Raw genomic sequence first — 8,858 nt, 5'->3', positions numbered from 1 at the left:
CTAAACTCTGTTTTGTTTTACTTTCATAGCGAAAGAATTGTAGTCTCAGACTATACCAGTTGTAAACTTCAAACCACAAAATTATGTGAGGCTGACACCTACAGTTTCAATTTCTCACCAAGAGCCCAGCAAGAAAAGGAAAAATGCTTTGTGTTCTCCCTATTCCAGTGAGCAGTTATTTTATAATCTACAGATGGGTGCTACTCTTCAAGCGTCCAATTTAAGGCAAATGTGTAAGTTCTGAGACCCACCTCTCACAAGGACAAGATTTATCCTCTTCCACCTCGTAGATGCTAAAATCCAAGCCCTCACATCAAGACTGACATCCCAGCTCAGCCAGCCATCAACTCACATGCTTTCTGCTCTCATGTTTATTTCTGGCTTACTTTCCAACACCTGGGATTTTCTTTTCTTTTCTCAGCTATACATTTAGAATAAAGTGTGTTAGATGTTACTCCACATTTCTGAGTGTGCAGAATTTTAGGTCATTTACTTTGCCACATTTCCTGAACCAGAAACCCATTCTTCAATTTTTTAAGGGTTTCACTGCCAGTCACTATGGGAAAGCAGACAGAGATTACTAAAAGAGATGGGAAACCACAAAAATTCTGGAAATCTTACAAAATTGTTAATGCTACAAACTGCAAAACAGCAGCTTCCGACACTCTTTTAAAAAATTGGGCTCAGAAGCTAAAGTGTCCACTGCTCTTTTTTCCTAGGAAAGGAGGTCATGAAAGCTTCGTAATTACTGACTCTTCCACTTTCTACAAGTCAGGTCAACTCTTTCCTCCATAATGGCCCCTCTGTAGCATAGAAATTTTATTCCATGAGTATGAACCATGGAAAGCCCTCTGGTTTACAATGGGTAATTACCACTCCAGGAATCTCTTGACAGCTAATTCCCATATTAAGCAAAACTCAATTTCCAAATAGGAGAGATGACTTCCTGGTACAATTTTAGAGCTCCTTCTCTAAGGTAGAACTCTGTGGAATTCAAGAATGTTGTAGGCGAATCAAAGACGCAATGTCTAATGGGATTTTGTGTAATATGTGGAACCTACTTATACTAAAAAGTTAATTATTATTTATTTGAAATTCAAAATTAACTGGGTGTCCTATATTTTTATTTGCTAAATCTGGCAACCCTACTCTACAGCAGTGCAGGGATCTTTTTCTGTGGCTCATGGCCCTGTGAGTTTCTGGGGTAACTTCGGAGAAAACAAAGACTGGTTTGGATAGTGGAATCCTACCAGACAATTAAAATCCTAGTGCCTGCAACTTCACAGGAGCTCAGACATGACTATATTCTAATGGATAGCTTCACCAAAGATTACGAGAAAGGAAGACAAAACTGTTTTCCAGTACCTTTCACAATTTCCCCCAGATTCAAGTCGTAAGTACACATCACTGAGGGTAACAAGTGGTGGAGTGGGGTGGATGGAGTGAGTATATCAGGTTATCACTGCAGGTTTCTCTTAATCCAAAGACTGTTTTCCTAGAAGATCCATTCCTACATTTTCCTTATGAACTTTCAGCATCTCCTACCACTGATCAAATGCACTGAAGGATTTAAACCCTGCTAAATCCTTTGGTACTTGGATCCCTTCTCCCTGACTGACATCAGTAGAGCAGCCAGATGCCCAGAATTACGAAATCCTGCCTATTGCCTGGGGAAATGAGTGAAACATTCTGAGGCAAAAGCAGTTTCTGACTTTATCAAGTGACTCTAGTTATAAAAGTCTGGCTATTAAATCTATTTCAAAGCAGGTAGAAGGTAATAATGTTAGTTTAAACTCTGGGGAAGCCAGCTACAGCTATGATATCATGTGCCCATCTGCTGATTCCAAAGCAATTTTAATATTTCCTATCACTCAGCTTTCATCTCTAAACTCCAATTCAAAATAGGCCTCCCACTTCTCATTAAAGCCCCCCTAATAATCCTAGCCTTAAAATGTTTATAAATCAATAGGAATTAATCAGAATGTTCTTCCTTAAAACAATATTAAACCAATAGAGGAGCCAAAATATGCGTAGCCCACGGACCAAATCCTGCACAGACATGTTGAGAGGTATGGAATGGAGAGACAGAGTTTAATTTCATTTCCACTGTGTGTCTTAGATGAAGCAGATACACTCCAGAAACTCAGAGAGTCTACCTCTCCCAATTGTCTTATATTGACCCATCCCATAGTTTACAGTTCTTGTCTGCCCCGGAAAAGATTTCATCCAATGTGTTCAAGGAACATCCCATGTGCCATTCAGCTGTTTTCAAATGCAGTTTTAAGGCTTCCTATCACTAAACATTTTTCTCTAGACACCAAATCATAGAAATCATAGCAACAATATAAAGCTATGTATTTGTATGAATTTCATGTAAATTTCTCATTTGCTGGGTCTTTTCTTTCTGTTGCCTGGACACAGCTTCTCACATACCTGTATGCCTTTGCACGCAATTTTCACCTTTTCTACAATGATTCCCTCCAATCCTATTCGCACCCTAGCCTCCCTGCCATGTTCTACTCATTTTCAAGTCACAGCTCAAACATTGCTTCACCGTGGAGCGCTTCCTGCTGCCCCAGGGCAGCCGTCAATGCTTCCTCCACTAAAACTTATACATCCCTTCATGTCAGCCTTTCTTACTACAGTATTTGTTTGTATTTAAATTCCTAGAGATTAGAGACACCGTGGTCTATATCTAATTCTCCTGTACCTAGCACAGTAGCTGCCCCATTGTAGGTTTTAAATATTTGTTCAGTGAATTAATGAATAAATGAAGGAATGTAATTTAGTTGAACCGTCGTGTGCCTGAGACTAAAGTCACAACCTCAACATTCATATGAACAAATAAGTTTCATTTTCCTTAACAGCAGTATCTTCACCCTTGACCAGTCTAATGCCCTAATCACTTTTATAAGACAAGTCAAATTTCATATGAAATGACTCTGTGTCATTCCTTCACCACTACCCAGAGAAGGCACTGCTACTAGGGACTGATGGTGACATTATCTCTGAGTTTAAATGACAACATATTTTCCTGATGTTGAAACATCCATTACCCTAGGTTTGCTATGGCTGTCTAAACATTTACACTCAATTGCTGGTGTGTGTTCACCCATTTCTTATTGCATTCTATGGCACAGAAGGAAAAGAACGTCACTTTTTTAAAATCTTTCTCCTTTCTGGAGGTGAAAAGTTTGTCTTTGTCACAGATGTAAGATGGTGTGAAATCAAAATGAGACTTTTCAGATTTCCATCCTGTGAGTCAAATAGCATTTCCACAGTATTTTACCTTAGAGAACTCAATCTCAAACTTTCTACAGAAAAGGGTTTTTTTCCATAATAGCCATTGATTCGAAGTTTGGTGGCCTGACCCAAAAGTCACCCTGCCAAAGTGAAGTCAAGTTGTATTAGTCTGTAGCCTTCAACGCCTGGAATTGTGGTCTGTGGACCAAGAGCAAAAGTATCTCCTCGGACCATACAAGAAATGCAGAATGTAGGGTCCCAGCCCAGAACTAATCAATCAGATCTGCACTTTAACAAAATCCCCTGGTTATTCAAATACATATTAAATTTTGGAAAACACTGCTCTGGAATCTCCATTCTAAAGCACAGGCTGCCTCCTCGACTTCTGATGTGTCCATTAGGTGCAAATCTGAATATTTGCCATGTTCCTTCCCTCCAGCTAATGGGTCAGAATTGATTTTTTTATAGTATGTATCCATTAGGAAGCTTTTATCTGCAAGTAAACCCAAACAAGGACATGCACAAGTTCAAAGTGACTTAAGAGGGGTCATTATCTCACGTAACAGAAGGTCCTGAGATGAGAAGGTTGCAGGGTTAGTCAATTAGGCATCCTAGTGAGCTCATCAAGTACCCAGGGTTCCTTCTATCTTTCCTCTCCGCCACCCTTCACATGGTCTACTCAGATTAATTTCCTTTCTTATCCCAAGATGGCTGCCACAGTTCCAAGCATCACATGCAGAAACAAAAATATCAGCAGCAGAAAATAATTTTTCTTCATGATCACCTATTTTTGAGTATGAAGAAAACATTTTTTTTCAGAATCCCCTCCACAGACATCCCCTTGTATCACATCGGCCAGAATTATATCACATGACCTTGTCTGAGCCAATCACTGGCAAGGAGTACAGATCCTCCTTGGTTGGCTTAGACCAATCATTATTCATTCCTTGTGGTTCATCCTTTTTTTTATATATAAATTTTATTTTATTTTATTTATTTATTATTTTTGGCTGCGTCGGGTCTTCCTTGCTGCGCCTGGGCTTTCTCTAGTTGTGGTGAGCGGGGGGCTACTCTTCGTTGCGGTGCATGGGCTTCTAATTGCAGTGGCTTCTCTTGTTGCGGAGCATGGGCTCTAGGTGCGCGGGGTCAGTAGTTGTGGCACATGGGCTCAGTAGTTGTGGTTCTTGGGCTCTAGAGAGCAGGCTCAGTAGTTGTGGCGCACGGGCTTTAGTTGCTCCGCGGCATGTGGGATCTTCCTGGACCAGGGCTCAAACCCATGTCCCCTGCATTGGCAGGCGGGTTCTTATCCACTGCACCACCAGGGAAGACCTTTTGTGGTTGAATCTAAGGTTTGCTCTCCTAAAGCACATAAAGAGTGAAACTTGTGCAAAATAGTGTTTGGTTAGCAATGGAGAAGGTGGGCAAGAAGTTGGGGGTGATTTGAGGTGGAGGTAGTAATGGGGCTTCTAAAGCAAAAAAGAATATTCCTTAATATAAGCCATATAAATTAAAGGAAATTTACCTTTTTTGACTAAGGACATTGCTTACAAGAGGCATGTGATAGAAATCAGCATTGGATCTCAGTCCCCAAGTAACTACCAGAATCTCCCTGAGCCCTCCCTCTTATCTGTGCCTGCCTTGCAGTGGTCAAGGACCTCCACCCTCTATGTGGAGCACAGCCAGGAAATGGACCCAGAAGCTGGTGCTCTGCTGCTGCGCTACCACATGGCTCTCTAGGGCCTAAACCAGCACACCCAGCAGGTCGTTTAGATCAGACTCCAGCCATTCAGTCAAACTGCTACACCTGTCACTCCTAAGCAAGAAGAAGGTGGGGATGTTATAGGCTTGACTCCTTCAGCAAAACAAGTCTGCAGTTGATCGCTATAGTAGTGACATTGGTTGATGTTTCCAGTGGACATGGTAGATAATAGGGAATTAAAAGGAGGGGAGAGGAATAGATATATCAATCAAAGGGCAAGAGAGTCAAGGACAGTGATACTCAAACATTAGTGTGCTTTATTACCATCTGCCTCAGAGGTTTGGCATGAGAAGCAAAATGGTTAGTAAGTATCCCAAGTGATTCCAATACAAGTGGCCTTTTACATCATTCTTGAGGAGCACTGATCTGGAGGAAGAAAGTATTCCTTTTCTTTATCCTTTGGTACAATATTGCCCCAATATCTTTTTGGATTAAGAACAAGGATCATTTCCCTCTTACCACATACCCCCCCTTACTAGGGCAAGTTGTATGTTCTGATCCAGGCATTCACACAAGAAATGCAAAAGTGGGAGGGGGGAGTCCCACAAACACTAAGTCTTTGAAACAGGCTTTGCCAACTGCCACCGTAGCACAGAGGAGTGAAAAGAGCACTGGGGTTCTGGTCCCGCTTCTGCCACTAGGAGCCACCTTGGTCATATCACAGCTTCTCTAGGTCTCAGTTTTCTCATCTATAAAATGGAAATAATAATACCTACTTTGTCTTACAGACTGAAAACTCAGATGTATGTACATATGGAACTTGTATTATACTGGGTGATACAATAAAAACATATTCCTTTCCAGTGTTGATTTATAGAATTATTTTCCCATGATATTGAAGCATTCTTTAATTTTATATATTTGCTGCGTGCAACATCTTGAACTTGGTAATTTTACGAGGGCTGGCCATTCTGTTCCACTGGACTTCTATCCACATGGCATCAAGCAGGGCTTTATCTTCACTAACTGACTCATGGGCTATATGAGACCAAAGATTGTGGCATTAACAGGCAATGTCTCCTCTGAAGTCTTTGGTTTGCACTTTGAAAGACTTGAAAATGTGTTTTTAATCAGCGTGACCAAGGAAACACCAAAAACAAGAGCTGTTTCCATTTCTGCCTTATTAACTTCCCCCCGAACAAACAAAAAATACTGCCAGAAATACTGTTTTAAGAGTTTCAAGATGACATTCAACTGAGACATGAACAAAATTATTTCCGTAAAGAATGAAGATTGAGGCATCAAGAACAATCATAGAAGAGGCAATAACTTTTTACTGAATCAAAAATTGACTCAATGAGAAATATATCACTTGCTCCGACTTACAAATAATCATTCTATTCTCTTTGACATACCAATACATTTAGTAAAATTGTTTCCTTTCATACCAATACACTTAGTAAAATTGTTTTTTCTTCTTATTTGTGATTTGCACTACGGATTCCAACTGGGACAGAAATAAATGGGATACATGTACCAGGACCTCCCCGTGATCCCAGGCCAACTCATGCAGTCCTGTCGATGAAGGCAATTATAATTTTAATGAATATGATTGATGCTCACTTACAAGGAAACTGAGCTCAGAAAAGATTTTTGCCTTTTGGTTTAAATGTACAGACCAACTGGCTCCCAAATGAGTCTCATACAAATGTCCCCCATCCTATTTTCAAAAGAAATAATAATAGTACCAGGAGCTATCAAATAAAAGCTCTTTCTCAGGCATGGAGTAATTTGAAGGAATTATAGTGTCCAAGGGCCACATACCTGTTTTTGCACAAAAACACAGTCAGGCACAATAAACCAATATGTAACACCTGTCCAGGCTAGAGGCAGCAGGATTTACTTATCAGACAATAATGTCCATAAATCCCAGCACTTTCCAGATCTTCATTTTTCTAGGCACAGAAACCTCAAGGACTAACTTTTATGACCTGGATTCCAGTAGGCTGAATAATGGCCAAAGATATAGGTCCTAATTCCTAGAACATATAAAAGTTACCTTATAAGGAAAAAGGATCTTTGCAAATGTGATTAAATTAAGGCATCTTGACTTGAGAAGATTATCCTGACTTGTCCAGGAGGGCCCTAAATGCAATCACAAGTGTCCTTTTTAAGAGGGAGGCAGAGGGAGATTTGACACACAGAAAAGAGAAGAGATGTGAAGACAGAGGCAGAGACCGGAGTGATGCAGCTTAAGTGAAAGAATTCTGGCAGCCACTAAATGCTGGAAGAGACAGATTCTCTCCTAGAGCCTCTGGAGGGAGCGAGCCCCAGCCGGCACCTTGATTCCAGACCAGTGAAACTAAAATTGAACTTCTGGCCTCTAGGACTGTGAGAGTGTAAAGTTCTGTTGTTTTAAAGCACCCAGTTTGTGGTGATATGTTACAGCGGCCACAGAAAACTAATATACAGACCCAAATCGTCTTTCTTTTTCTGCTTCTCTTTAAGGCCCCAGAAGCCAGCCAAAATGAACTCCCTGTTCCTGTTTTACACCCCCATACTATGTCTCCATGCTTTCTTGTCTAGAACACCCCGCCTCATTTCTCTAAAATAAACCCTATTCAGTCCTCAAGGAATAATTCAAAGGTCACATTCTCCACATTTTGGACTGGAATTTCAATGCACCAATGAAGGGTTGTTGGTTTTTTTTCCGTCATAATAAATAGATCTACCCAACAACCTGGAGCAAAGACAGTTTCGATGCTATTTCTTACATAATTAACTTTTAATTACATGCACACTATATCCACTACCTACCTCTGCCCAGTTCCTAAGAAATTTCCAGCTGGTCTGGTTCACTTCCACCGTGGGCAGGCGGAGCCTGATCTGTCAGAAGCCCACCCTCACACAAATTGACCAAGTCCTCTCCAGCCTCTGTTTCCTGCAGCCTGGGGAGGGTCTGAGCTGTTAGCCAGTGACCCCCGCCCCGTGATGGGTCATTCAGAGGTCCATGCTCTGGTGTGGCTTGATGACAAGTCATGTTCACACCTCTTTCTGATATTGTGATGGATGGTCCTTCTTCCCCATCCACTTTGAGGACCTCCCACTCCTTCCACTCGACGTTGAGAAACACTTTCCATGCCTTGTCCCCTCTTCTTCCAGCACTGGTCTTACTCTATAGTTGGGGAGCAAACACACATGTCTCACACTGAGGCCAGTAGCATTTTTTTATTCTATGTCTTGTTGTTTTTAATACCACTTTTTAAATTAACCTTTCATTCTATAAGCAAACCATGTACATGATAAGCAAGATATTTAAACAGAATGGTATAAAATGAAATATAAAATTGTCCTTTTCATCTCTCCCAACTTCTCCCTCTAAGAGAGTTGACAGTATTTCTTCAATCTTCCAAATATTTTCTACAACTATATTACCATGTATGAGATATACATTGTAAAGGGTTCTTCTTTCATATTTTATTTTATCTTTTATTATGAAATATAGCACATGAATAAGGAGTATAAGGAAATATGTATGTACAGTTTAAAGAATACTCATACCTATAAACTCAGCAACCAGTCAAAAGAGAACATCAACATATACCTCAGGAGCTCCTATATATTCCTCCCAAATTGCATTTGTCTTCCAGTCTCTCAAAGGTATCCTGATTTTTATGGAAAATATCTCTTTGGTAGTCATTAGATTTGTTCATAATTATTCCAGCTCTCTCCTTCTGGCCACTTGGTAGAACTGTGCTTGCCCACACATTTGAAGTCGGTTTGGCCGTGTCAAATTTTTGGCAAATGAAATGTGATCAGAAGTGACTGGATAGACACTTTAAAAGTCAGTGTAAGCTGTGCTATATTCTCTTTTTCCATCTGTGTCTGGCAATGTTCTGGATGATGGTTTTCCATC

The sequence above is a fragment of the Balaenoptera borealis genome, assembly GCF_965194805.1.
Source record: "Balaenoptera borealis genome assembly, chromosome: 5".
NCBI lineage: Eukaryota > Metazoa > Chordata > Mammalia > Artiodactyla > Balaenopteridae > Balaenoptera > Balaenoptera borealis.
The sequence above is the reverse complement of the archived record's forward strand: the minus strand, read 5'-3'. Positions refer to the sequence as shown.